This window comes from Pogona vitticeps, chromosome 5 (genome assembly GCF_051106095.1).
Source record: "Pogona vitticeps strain Pit_001003342236 chromosome 5, PviZW2.1, whole genome shotgun sequence".
Taxonomy (NCBI): Eukaryota; Metazoa; Chordata; class Lepidosauria; order Squamata; family Agamidae; genus Pogona; species Pogona vitticeps.
In genome coordinates this window covers 182,999,828-183,013,682 of record NC_135787.1, presented here as the reverse complement: position 1 = coordinate 183,013,682, position 13,855 = coordinate 182,999,828, and positions in this window count along the sequence as shown.

Genomic DNA, 13,855 nt, shown 5'->3' with positions numbered 1-13,855 from the left:
TAAGGAAAGAAAGACGTCTGACTTCTAAACCTGGGTGAAGAATGTTCTATATTCCAGGTTCTTTTTTGTTCTGGTGACACAGTTCCATGGGATTTTAAAAGACATGGTTTCTCTAGCCCATGCCTCTCATTGGGCAGAGTTCAGGTGAAATGTTTGAGACCTTGTCATAGAGGACCGAATGGTCAAGGTATGGTGGAAGTCCTAATTATCGTGACTGCTAGAGACGGGAAGAGGTGGATAAGGGAATTTGTTGTCCACTGTGACAAAATAATGTGGCTGCCTTTCAGTGTCACTTGCTTGAGATGAGGATTTTATACTTTGCCTCAGGCAGCAGGAAGTCTTCAGCTCCAGCTTCTTCTGATCATCATAGGCATCCTTCAGTCTCGAGAGACTATGGTAACGTGCTCTGTATGGAGGACTTGGAACAGCGTCTAGTGTTTTGACGCTGTACATGAAGCTGGAGTGTCCTCTCCAGGGCACGAAGCCTGGGTAAAATAATATGGAGGATAGGCTGTTACCCAACCAGCAACCCCCCTCTCCACATCACTGAAATAGTCCAACGGAAAGGCAAGAGCCAATACAACTGGTTTCAGCGATGTTGCAGGAGTTGACAGAATGGCACAAACTGCCTCCAGGACTCCGGCTCTGGATTTTGCCTCGAGGTTAACTCCTGATTCTTTTGGACTTTTGGATCATTCTTCTGATACACTCATGGATTTGTGGCACAGTGATTAAACTGCAGTACTGCAGCCAAGGCTCTGCTCACAATGGGCTCAGGTAACAGGCTCACGGTTACTGAGGCTGACTCAGTCTTCCATCCTTCCAAAGTCAGTAAATTGGGAAGCCACCTCAATGGAGTCGGTGAGCAATGTGTAGGCTGTATAAGTAAATAGTACAGTGGGGTCTTGACTTAAGAACGGCTTGAGTTAAGAACATTTTGACTTAAGAACCGCTCTCATAGGAAAATATTGACTTGACTTACATACTTAGATTTGAGTTAAGAACTGAAAAAAACCCACGTGGGAGGCAGGGAAAGTGCAAAATTTGAACTTTCAGTTAACTGTTGGCCAGTGAAAAGGGTGTCTGTCTGCTTCCTCACTCCTCCCAGCGTTTAGAGAGTGGATTGGGAGTCTTCAGACTGCCTGGTACTGCCTGGACTGTATTTTCCCTGCCTTCCCTGAACCTTTCTTGACCTAAGAAAAAAAGAAACAAAATATCCCCCTCTAGTGGTCGAAGGCAGAATAGCAGCTTCCCATTAGTTTCTATGGACGGAAAAGAGCAGATACGGATCAAATGGTTTTCAATGCATTCCTATGGGAAATGCAGATTTGACCTGAGAACTTTTTGACTTGAGAACTGCCTTCCAATACGGATTAAGTTCTCAAGTCAAGACCCCGCTGTATACCACCTAGAGAGTGCTTTAAGCATCATGGGGCAGTATATAAGCAGCAGAGACCGGCACAAACTTCTGAACCGACGATTCATGCCAGCTCGTTTGTTAGCCAAAGAGGTTTCAGTGTTTCAAGTCCTGCCTCTTCCAACAGGTGTCCTGGATTCCCTGCCCTGCCTCCCCCGGGTGCTGCCTCTGAGTGGGTGCCCAGCAGAGGAGGCAGGGCTGGGAAGCACCAAACTCCTGCTCGGCTGAAGTACAAACAAGCTCGAGCCACCAAACTGGCCATTGGTGCCCATCTCTAATAAGCAACACATTGCGCTTTAGTTATCTCCAAATTTAAAAGGCTTCAATGGGAAACAAAAAATGGTTCCCCAGAATGCAGTATTTCTTCTTACTCTGCAAAGATCCATAGTGCAACAATCCTCCTTCGCTCTCGCACGTGGGGTGTAAATGCAGGTAGAAACTATTCAAGCGGATCCTGGCAGCTGGCGCATTTGCTAATTTGCCCTCCTGACCCTGAACAGGTGAGAGACAGCAAGCCTAGAGAGGCCTGCCTCATATCTTTTGACGCAACAGCTGGGCATATTCCGTGCACAACTCAAGTTTGCTATGCATCTGGTTCGATTTAATTGGGAAACAAAATACGACGAAGGGAGGGGAGAGCAAAAGAGAAGATTTCTTTCCAGTGAGAAGCAATGCATATCATAATGTTCACTACTCCACTTTCCGTCCGGTCTCCCCCCCCCCCATTTCCTCAGTACAACCCTACAGGTAATTAATTAAATTGGAAGGAATGGACAATTAGAAAGCATTAGCTAGTGGGTTCAACCTTTTCTATAGATCTCAATGCACGGTGGATTGGGAACATAGGAAACTTGCATTACCACAGAATGCCACTCTACCTAGAGAGTCCCTCGCCGGGTCCATGATTGTCCTGCCTCCACTTTTGGTAGGACTTTGAAAAGAAAAAGGCAAAAAAAAGGTTCAAAGGACAAGACTTTCATGCTACCCTTTTTCCTGTCAAACACTTTCAACTCTTGATTTCAAAGTGCCACCCAGTTGCGGTTCAAAGGCCCATGGATTCGCAGGGGGTGAGAGACGGGGGTTCGGAGACAGAGGGGGTGGGGGAAGGTTGCACTACAAAGCACCTTCACCTCCAGCATCATCATTCCAGCCCAGGCGGAGAGTACAAATGCAAGCGGAAATCTGAGGGCTGCAGCAATCAAACTGCCCTGTGTTAGGAATAGGGCCTTTTCTTCCCCCTTTAAAATCCTCAAATTGGGAATTTCAGTGCCATTGGCTTGGAGGTGGTGGGAGGGAATGGGAGAGAGACCCTAATTGGTATTTTCAAGTGCTCTTTTTCTCCCCCCCCCCCTCCAGTGGGGAGCAGGTTGGTGCGGAAAGGAGCCTCTGCCAGAGAGCTAGATCTCCTAAGTTGGATAAGAATACCTAAAGAAGTTTCAAGCAGCCTCTGAAAAGCAGGGACTTGCTCTGACTGAGTATTCATCTACTCCCCCCCACTCTCTCTGTATCCTTTTTATCTGCCTGCCCACAAGATTTGGAACAGCATTAATTGGTCCTCAGGGAAGCCAACAGGCCGAGGCTTTTATGACTGGTTTTCTTTGTATTGTACACATGTGGTTATCTCTCAGGAGATAAACAAAGAAGCAGAGAGAGAGGGGGGGGAAATGTGAGAAAAAGGGGGTGGGGAGTTTGTAGAGGTCTAAACACAACACAGACCATTGCCTGCCTTCTTTCTTTCTTTCTTTTTTAAAAAAGAGGCTTTTCGTGCTTTTAATAACTGACTTAAAAACCCACCACCACCTCGGCTCCCCAATTCTGCTTAACTTAATCTGCTCTCCCTGATTGCTACAGGCTGCTCTTCAGAGAAATTCCACCTCCTATTAGAAATCAAACACCCGGGCTCCTTTTCGGCACCCCCTTCCTCCCGCCCTCTCCTCCTCCTTCTCCCTTTCCAACAAAAGATAGAGGTGGTCTTTTTCTGAGGAAGATAAAAAGAATAGTTGATCATAAGCACTAACCTGGAGCCAACGCTCTGGTCTTTTGTCCCTTCAGCAGTTTCTAAAGCCCTAAGCACCTGCAGCTACCTTCACTCCGATCCGCAAGACTCGGATTGGGGATGCTAAGGCACCTTTTAATTTGGCTCAGGTTTTTCTACCTTTCCCCTGCTCCCCGAAGATCACCCCTTGTTCAGAAAAGAAGCCTGCGCTTCGTTTTTGTTCCAGAGGTTTGAATTGAGCGGGTTTGGTCTCAGGCCCGGTTCACACCGAGATGTATCAACGCTACGGACGCACACTTCTCTTTTGGACAAAGGATTCGAATTAGGGTATCTGTGCATTTCTGGGGCAGAGTTAAAAACAAACCGACCCAGAGACATTAAAAGAGTCAATCGGCAAATCCTCAGATCCCTTGTGTTAAATCCAGCTTTTGTGTGTCCCAATTAGAAGTGGTAACGCAGGAAATAAAACTCAGGAGAGAACTGATGGCAAAGTGTTCTGTTTACATGAGAAATGAACCGTTCCTGCCTTTCTTGCTAAAACTTGGTTGTCTAAATCATCTGGGAACTTCCCGTGGCTTCAGCATAATTAATGTTTAGCTCCAAGGAAGAGGAAGGCTGGGGGATGAGGGAGCAGGGAAAGGATGGGAAGTGTAGAGAAGCACAGGCTCCCTGCCTCGCCCTTCGGAGAAGGAGTCGAACGTGATTATGCCCATTGCCTTTTAAAAAGTCGCTCACTCTCTTGGCAATTTGAGAAGAAGAGGGAAAATAAAAATGAAAGAGTGTACCTATCATCTTCAGACAGTTGTTGCATGGCCAGGAGCCCTTCTGCCCTCCTTGTACCAGTCAATCTATGGCCTGACTTTGCTGTTTGATTGCCCCCGGACAGGAATGGAGCATTATCCCTCCCAATGGAGCTGTTCTTTGATTGATTTGTACAGTGCCCAATCAACTGAGCTGCCACTGTGATGCAGCATTTCTCACAAGTTCACAGGCTGCAAGTGAGGGTTGCCATAGGGGGTGGGCACTTGTGATGTTCTGGAGGCGAAGCAGACAACAGTCAAGAGGAGACAAGAACTGCTTTGAGGCAGTTGTTCTCACACACCCTCACTGCTTCCCCCCCCCCCAATCTTTCTTCGTGCCCGGAGATCCCAGAAATTTCAGTCCGCACCTTGAGGCAAACCTGCTGGAAATCCCTTCAGCCACTGAGCAATTAGAGAGCTGCTCCCCACTCCCAGGCAAACCTGTTTTCTAGCAGAATAATCTTAGAACTGCAGAGCTGGAAAGGACCTTATGGATCTTCGAGTCCAGCCCCTGCCATGGAGACACAGTGGGGAATCAAATTCTTAACCTCTAGCTGTGCAGCCTGAATCACGATGCTAGCTATTCTTACTTTAACTGATTTTAACATTGCTTAAAGCTTTTCTTTTTCTTTTAAAATAACTTGCCTTAAATGCCTTATTTGTATAGGGAAGTACTTACTCGAATATGTACATCTTGGCTTCCTTTTGGGTTGATTTGGTGTATGGCAAATGGGACGTACAATAGGACCCCCTCATCCACGAGACCAGTATCCATTGATTCACTTATCGACAGTCTCAAAATATTTTAAAAATGAAAAAAAAAACCACACACACCCTATTTCCACATGTGTTATGAGAACCAGCCACTAGAGGGTGCCAGAGATCTGCAATGAATACTGATTAGTGATGAAAACCTACTATGGTCTCTGGCCCCCTCTAGTGATCAGTTTTGGTAATGCATGTAAGAAATTGTTCTGTATTTTTTCTCATTTTGTTGTTGTTTATTCGTTAAGTTGTGTCTGACTCTTCGTGACCCCACATCCCCTTTTACCATGCTATATATAGAGAGAGCTATTATATACAGTTTTCAGTATCCGCAGGGTGGCTTGGAACCAATTACTAGCAGATATATGGGGTCACTGTAATTATTCTGAGTGAAGGGGTCCTTAATCAGTTAAAGCAACTAAGAGAAATACAATTTTAAGCAAAAACAAAGAATGGCCACTAAAGGAGTTAAAAAGAAACTTAAATACTCCAAAAGCCTATTGGGAAGCCATGCCATTGGTGTCTTTAAAAAAATACTGAGGGGTCTTGAAGTACTTCTCAAATTGGTTGAGACAGTTTCTCCCTTACAGTGGGGTCTCTACTTAAGAACGTCCCTACTTAAGAACAATCCAACTTAAGAACAGCTCCATTTGCTAAATTTTGCTTCTACTTGAGAACAGAAATCCAAGATAAGAACAGGAAAAAAAACCTTTCCTGCTCTTTTTTAACCTTAGGTCATCTTAGGTTAAAGAAAATTCTCCCCCTGGTGGTAGAGTGCGTATTAACCAGCTTTGCACTAGTTCCTATGGGAACTAATGCTTCAGTGTACGAACACACCTCTACATAACAAAAAAAACAGCGAGAACGGATTAATTGGTTTTCAGTCCATTCCTATGGGAAATTTTGCTTCAACTTAAGAATGTTTCAACTTAAGAACACCATTCCAAAACCGATTAAGTTCTTAAGTAGAGGTTCCACTGTAGTTTCTATGGACGGAAAAGAGCAGATACGGATTAAATGGTTTTCAATGCATTCCTATGGGAAATGCAGATTCAACATAAGAACTTTTCAACTTGAGAACCACCTTCCAATACGGATTAAGTTCTTAAGTAGAGACCCCACTGTATTTAATCCAGATTAATATCTGACTAATTTAGGGATAGGCCCCAGGGGGCTCTGGGGGGGGGGGCTAGATGCAGCCTTAGCCTGAATGTCCCTTCTGCCTCTCCCAGGGGGCACGAAGACAATTTTGCCATGCCGTGAGCAGGTATAGCCCTCAGTTTTCCAGGAATAGTTGTGTGGAGCATCTTGATTTCTTAGATTGCCCTCTCCAAATCTAGTCCTGGGATATAGTTACAGACTGTTGCTTCCCAATGTGGGTTTACATTCATTTCTAAAATGTATGGAAATTGGAATCAGTACACCCACATTAATCTCTAACTCATTTTTATAAGAAGAGGAACATAGTAAGGTAATTTGAAGATGAATGAATTATATGGTAACTCTAGCCACCGTATAGTTATAGTGTTGAGAGGTTTCCATGTTGTCTCCCCCACAGAGATGAATGCTGAAGATTATGCTTTTTCATTATTTTTTAGTTGCCTGTTTATTGCAGCTATTATTCAATGATGCTGCGCTTCTCTCTCTCAATCCTGCCATCTTCTGGAAGATGGGATTTTGTACTTGTGTCTTTTACCAAAGTGGACCAATTCAAGTTATATTTATGGATGAAATTATGATTGTCTAGCCTCCCATTTTTTGATGGAACATATCTGATCTTGGAATGTTTCCTGGGGGAAAACTTTGAACGGAGAGGTTCAAATGTCAACTCCCTTTCCATTATAAGCAACCATTATTTCTTTAGAGACTTAACTAGAACCGTTTGGGAGAAGCTGTTGAGCCTTGCGTTTTATTTTGAAGGTCCTTCCAAACTTTGATTTCCTTCTGCAATGTTCCTTGGGAAGAAGCTGCTTTCTAGGGAGTGGTGGTTCTTCAGGACATGCTCTCTCCAGAGCATAAAGAGCAATGACATGACCACCCCAGGAAGCCCTGGGGCAGCTTCCCCCAGGGAAGCACGGCAGCAGGAAATGAAAGCTTAGGTGGGCTCCTCAAGTCTTCTTCATGTGATTGACACGAAGAGGTCTGTGTTTGTGGCTAGGACTCCCAGAATTCTGTCTCCAGAATTCTTGGAGAATTTTGGGATTTGGAGTGAAAAAGAAATAACACCCCCCTTTGATGCAACAATATGGCAATAGGAAGGATTGTGGGCAGAAGACAATATGTTTCCATTTTCCCCGTCTGGTCAGCATGTTTCTGTGGCAATCAGGAGCCCAAGTTTTCATGTATACCTAGCTAAAAGGTAAAGGTAAAGGTTCCCCTTGACAATTTTTGTCCAGTCATGTTTGACTGTAGGGGGTGGTGCTCATCCCCATTTCCAAGCCATAGAGCCAGCATTTTGTCCAAAGACAGTTTCCGAGGTCACATGGCCAGTGTGACTTAGACACAGAACGCCATTACCTTCCCACCAAGGTGGTCCCTATTTATCTACTCACATTTGCATGCTTTCGAACCGCTAGTTTGGTTAGCTAGGACAAGCAACGGGCGCTCACTACGTCACATGGATTTGCTCTTACAGCTGAAGATCTACAGACCTTACAGCACAGAGGCTTCTGTGGTTTAACCTGCAGCGACACCACGTCCCTCTGTATACCTAGCTAATGCCTCACAAATGTACCTTTCATGCAGTGATGGTCAGTGCCCATTTAGATTGTTGGGACAAAAACATAGTAGGCAATAGTGGGTGAGGTTAACGTGACAGCCCACTGCTGCCTACAGCTGCTGCCTTCTTCCCACTTCACACTGTTTCATACATTCACACAGAGATTGGAAATTAAGAAGCAGGAGAACAGTGACAGTGTCATGATATCACTCCTTGCATGTGTGAGGTCATGAACCCATTATCACTAATGCATCATCATACCAGAATTGTTTCCCTCTATAGGTAGTGCTTTTCCACTGAACTCTTTTATTTGCCCAAAATAATTAAGTTTTCTGGGCTTGTTTTTAAATAGCATCCTTTAATCAAAATCTTGTCTGCCTTCAACAGCAGTTAGCAGACAAACTAACACTGTGGTGAGTTGCAAGAGAATTATAAGCCTTTCACGCCATTACCAGCAGCAGCCCATTTCATGTGTATGAGGCAGAAGATGGGAAAGGAATAACCTTGGGGAAAACCACAATTATAAACAGCTGCAGCCTGCATTAAATGTAATTATGATTGATTCCTATAAATAATTCTTTATATAAGATTTCTCTTAGGCAAAATTTGCTGTTTGGGTATAAATGGGGAAAAAATGCAGTGGTAAGTGATTATCTGCCATGATTATTATTGGAGGCAGTAACAGTAATTGTAATAGTGGCAATTTGTGTAGATCCAGATGTGGAGATAAAGAAAGAAGAGTTATATATTGGCAACAGGAGTAGGAAGCTAGACTTGGGCTGAAATGAACAGTTTCTGGGCAAATCTTAATGATCACTATGGAGTTTAGAAGAGTGTGACTTTTTCCCGGAAAAGGAGCTTTGCACCTGTTGAAGCTCCTAGGAGAGTCACTTAGGCTTATCAAACCCTTCTAGCCAAGAATGCAAACCAAGACAATTGAGAAATTTTTATATTTTATTTTTTTAAAAACAAAGTTCACGCAAAAAGGCAAAAGTTTCAAAAAGTGTCAAATGTATTTTGGAGCATAAACCAGTAAGAATCTAGGGCAAGGGCAATGCAGAATAATCACAAAAGAAAATAAGAAAACAAACTAAACTACCTAGAATTTACACACTTAGCTTCAGCATAGTCTCAGAGTATGCACAAAGTCCTTTGCTCACAGCACAGTGTAATAGGACAGCAACTGAGCATAGTGCCTCCTGAGAGATAACTAAGCCAACTAAAGTAACCTCTGAACTTCTTTTTATACCTTATTTATCACCTTCCAGACCTTTCAAGCTGGTCCACCAATCAGGCCTCAAGTTCCGCTGAATGTTCACAAGACAAGAGAAGTTTCTGTCCCAATTCCTTTACCACAGCTGAAGTCATTCTTAATTAGCACCGTACCAGGAAACAAGCCAATGCCTAGAAGTTTTAACCCAACAGATAAACCACAGGTAGTACTGTACTTCCATTCCGCCAAAGTCAAATGCTGTCCCGCCCTTTCCCTCCGTCAGCCATTTCCAAGCACCAAGAAAAGCTTGGATTTTCCAGAAAGGTGCCCTAGCCCATGTCCCTATGTTCAGTTTCTTTACAACCACTAATTACTGAGCAAAAGAATGTGTAATAAAAATATTGAGGTCATTTTTTTGTTACTACAGTCAATTTTTGCTTGTTTCTTTTAATTTGAACCAGCATCTTTTTTGCCCAATATAAGAGAAAGGAAACAATATAAGAGAAAGAGACAATTCAGCACTCAAAACAAAATGCTAAGCAACAACAACAACGAAAGCAGTAGAGCCTTTTTACACAACATCTTCTGATTTCCATAAAATGTCTGGAGGGCTTTGTGCATTAAGATATTTTCTTCCTAAAACTGTTTATGGAAATAGGTTATTATGCCTGCCAGTACCAGCAGTGAGCAATTTGTTCCTATTAAAGGAGCTTTTATTCTAAATAGTAATGAAATAAACACCCATTTCTGAAACCGTCCTAAATCAAAACAGTCCCCTAGTTTTGTTATCTACCTTCAGCAGATAGATCAGAACTGGTATTATCTATTCCGATTCTAATTCATTCTGAATTCAAATTAGTGAGGATTTTTAATGAGAATAAGGCTCATCAGGGTCTTGGGATGGCAGTAGCTCTGGATGAGCGTGCAGAACTTGGAAGTGCTTAGTTCTTTAAAAGTTATTTGTAATTAATTCCTTTTTGCAGAATAGAAAGCAAAATTAGGGTACAAAGGCCAGCAGTATGTAGCTTTTAGATATTTTCTAGAGTAATGAAAAGCAATGACTTTAGGTACTATTGTGAAACAGGAGAATAAGAATTTAAAAAACAAACAAACCTGTAATTACAGTAGTAACTATTTCAGGTGGCCTTAGAACAAAAGCTGTAACTAAATTATTAATTTTTAAAAGTAATTGTCAAGGTGCCCTTCCACACCTCATGGTTTCCATAAACCTCCTCCCTCTCTCATTCTCGTTTTCTGTACTTTATTTTAGAGTTTGGAAACATTGTTGTTGCTGTTGTTGTAGCTCATTTGGAGGTCTTCTCTCTCTAGCTCTGCATTTCTCTCTGTATCTTTGGCCTATCTGCCAGCTTTGCAAAATGGCACAGGTCAGGAACTACAGTACAGCTACCCAGCCATCATGTTGAGGCCTCACACGTGTTCACAGAGTGACCCTGCTCATGGGGAGAAATATCAGGGTGAATTAGATACTTCTCACTGAGTTGGGATTGCATCAATATTTTGGATGTGCACTGACTAGCAATGTTTTGGTTCTTGTTTTAATGTACATTTATTTCTGCACTTTTGAAGTACAGAACAAACCAAAACCTTTAAAGGTAAAGGTTCCCCTTGACAATTTGTCCAGTCGTGTTCGACTCTAGGGCGTGGTGCTCATCCCCGTTTCCAAGCCATAGAGCCAGCGTTTGTCCGAAGACAATCTTCCATGGTCACATGGCCAGCGCGACTAGACATGGAACGCCATTACCTTTCCACTGAGGTGGTCCCTATTTATCTACTTGCATTTGCATGCTTTCGAACTGCTAGGTTGGCAGGAGCTGGGACAAGCGACGGGCGCTCACTCCGTCATGTGGATTCGATCTTACAGCTGCAGATCTATAGACCTTACAGCACAGAGGCTTCTGCCATTTAACCTGCAGCGCCACCACGTCCCTCGAAACCTTTAAACCTTCTTCCAAATGCACAAAGGTTGAGCTGCCAGAATTGAAGCTGTGTGGAACTAGAGGTCATTAAAAGTTGAGAACTTCCTCCATATGTTCCTGAAGCCAAGATAAGACACTTACAGTGGTGCCTCAACTTAAGAACGTCCCTACTTACGACCATTTCGAGTTATAACCAGCCCCGGCTGCAAAATTTTGCTTCTAATTGCGACAGAGCTTCCACTTATGAACAGAAAAAAGGCAGGGGGAAAAGGCGGGAAATTCAAAATTCTGACTGTAGGTGGTGATGAGACTGCTTCTTTGTAGCTCTTTCGCCCCAGCAGTCAGAGAGTGTGCATCGTTGGGAGCTTGGGACTGCCTCCTTCTGCTTCTGGGAGCATGTGTGTGTGTGTGTTTCCAGGGAGGCTTTGGGCTGCCTTGTAAGGTAAGGTGCTGTTTTCTGCTTTTTAAAAACTGTTCTGGGTGTTTTTGCAGTGTGCTTCTAAGCTGAGAGGGCTATGTTTCTGTGCTGTGATGGGTCTTAGGGGTTTGTTTGTCTGTTGGGTTCCTCCCCCCATTTCCAATGGGTTTGGGGGTTTTTCGTTGCTTTTTATTTTTTCCCACTTCCAATGGGTCTTGGGGGTTTGTTTGTTTTTGGTCCCCCCATTTCCGATGGGTCTTGGGGGGGTTGGTTGCTTTTGGGGGATTTTCCCCCATTTCTGATAGGTCTTGGGGAGTTTGTGTTTTTTTTTTGCTTTCCCCCCATTTCTGATGGGTCTTGGGGTGTTTGGTTGCTTTTTTTGGGGAGGTTTCCCCATTTCTGATGGGTTCTGCATGCTTCCCTTGCTTTTTCCTTTGATCTCTTTGCATTTCCGACCTGTCCCCTTTGTTCTCTGTGCATTTCTGATCTGCTCCATTTGTTTTCTGTGCATTTCCAATGGGTCTTGCACATTTGATTGCTTTTCTTCCCCCCCCCCCTTCAGCCAGAAGGGATCAATCGTGTTTCCAATGAGTCTTGCAGTGATTTTTTTGGTGATTTTTTTCTTCGGCCAGAACAGATTAATTGCATTTCAATGCATTCCTATGGGAAACGGTGCTTTGACTTACGACCATTTTGAGTTATGTCCATCTTCTGGAATGGATTATGGTCGTAAGTCGAGGCACCACTGTATATACAAGGCTAAGTGTACTTCAACCATCTCCTCTTTCCCCAATGTCCTGGGTGTGAGTGAAGTGGCTTTTGTAGCCCAGAATCAACCTTCCATGCATGGAAGATACAGAAACCAAGCGAAGAGTAGGGCTCCTCAAATAGTCCTGTGAAGATGGAACATACTCAGTGGCCATGAAAAGCTGAGCAACTGCTGTGAGGAGGAGGTGGACAGCCAGATGGAAGGGAAAACAAAATAGACTAAGATAGTGGAGAGCCTAGATGGGTTAATGAATAGGAACAAGACACATTGCAGCATTTCGTTGGAAGTGCCACTTTCTAGTAATAAAGATGTTGGCTGACTGTTGGCTTAATCTACAAGAAATGCTGTATTTATAATCATAGAACTATTGGTATATCTTTGAAGTTACAGTGTCCACTTCACAGCACTAAGCCAGAGACTCAATTCCCCATAAAACCCAACTTTACCCCCATTCGATTGCCCAGGATGCACAAATATAACAAGCTGGTTTAGGGATTCGTGGAGCCTTTTCCTTGGTTGTCAGCAAAACTGAAGAAAATGTAAAACATCTATCCAATTATTTCCATTAATATACAAGCATTAGGCATTCAAATTCCTAATTAAGAGAAAACATGCCCTGTCAGGCATCTGCATGGGCTATTGAACATTGCCTAGATTGTTCCATAATTATCCTGGCTTAATAGCTCTAAAAATGTAAGCAAGGCATACCCGTTGAGGGAATGCACCACTTGCCACATGAGATGCCATGGTGTGGAGAACATGCTCTGGTTTGGCATATTTGGGCTGCCGGTTTTCAATAGTACATGTTCTAATTAACAGAGACCAATGACAGCCCATTAGTATGCTCTGCCAACATCTTCTATTAAGAAGAAGAGGAAACGGGGACCTACTCCTTCTAGACTGCATCCATAGTAGGCTCTATCATTGGGAGCGCCTATGCACAGAAAACTGAGGGAAAAGGAAATATTGGGAAGTGTGCATGTAACATAGTCCTAAATCTCCCCAAGATTCAGTTACAAATTGAGTTCACAATGTTCCCCCTGCAAGAATAGTAGAAACTCTGAGAGAACTCCTAGGGGCAAAACGTTGCTCCAGTGCAACTATTTGTTCTTGTTTATGGCTTTTGATTTCTCGGGGCAGGTGTCTGGGAGGGATCTTCTTCTGATTTTATGGAGATCATTGCAATGATATCCTTAGGTGCCTGTGGAATTAATAAAACAGTGTATTTGCGAAGGCTTTCATGGCCGGGATCGATTGGTTGTCGTGGGCTTTTCAGGCTCTTTGGCCGTGTTCTGAAGGTTGGTCTTCCTAATGTTTCGCCAGTCTCTGTGGCTGGCATCGTCAGAGGATAGGAGTAGCACTCTGTGCTCTGGTACAGTTTGCTTGGGAGTTGAGTATTAATGGCTGTGAGATCAGCTTTTGTCCTTTTCAGGAGATGGGTGATTATGGTGATCAGGGGTTTTTTGTTCTGGGTGTATTGTTGTGATAAGGAGGAGAGATTATCTGTCACTGTGATTGAGGGTGTTGTTAGCTGGTCTTTTGTGTGTAGTGATCACTGGTCTTTGTGGCTGGATAGAGTTCGTTGACCTTTTGCAGACTGTATTTTTCAGTGCTGGGAGCCAAGTTTTGTTGAGTTTCAGACTTTCTTCTTCTTTTGTTGAAGTTCTGCTGATGTTTGTGGATTTCAGTGGCTTCCCTGTGCAGTCTAATGTAATGATTGCTGGTGTTGTCCAGTACTTCAGTATTTTGAAATAGAATTTCATGTCCAGCTTGTAAACAAACAATTTGCACCAGAGCACAGAGTGCTACTCCAGTCCTCTG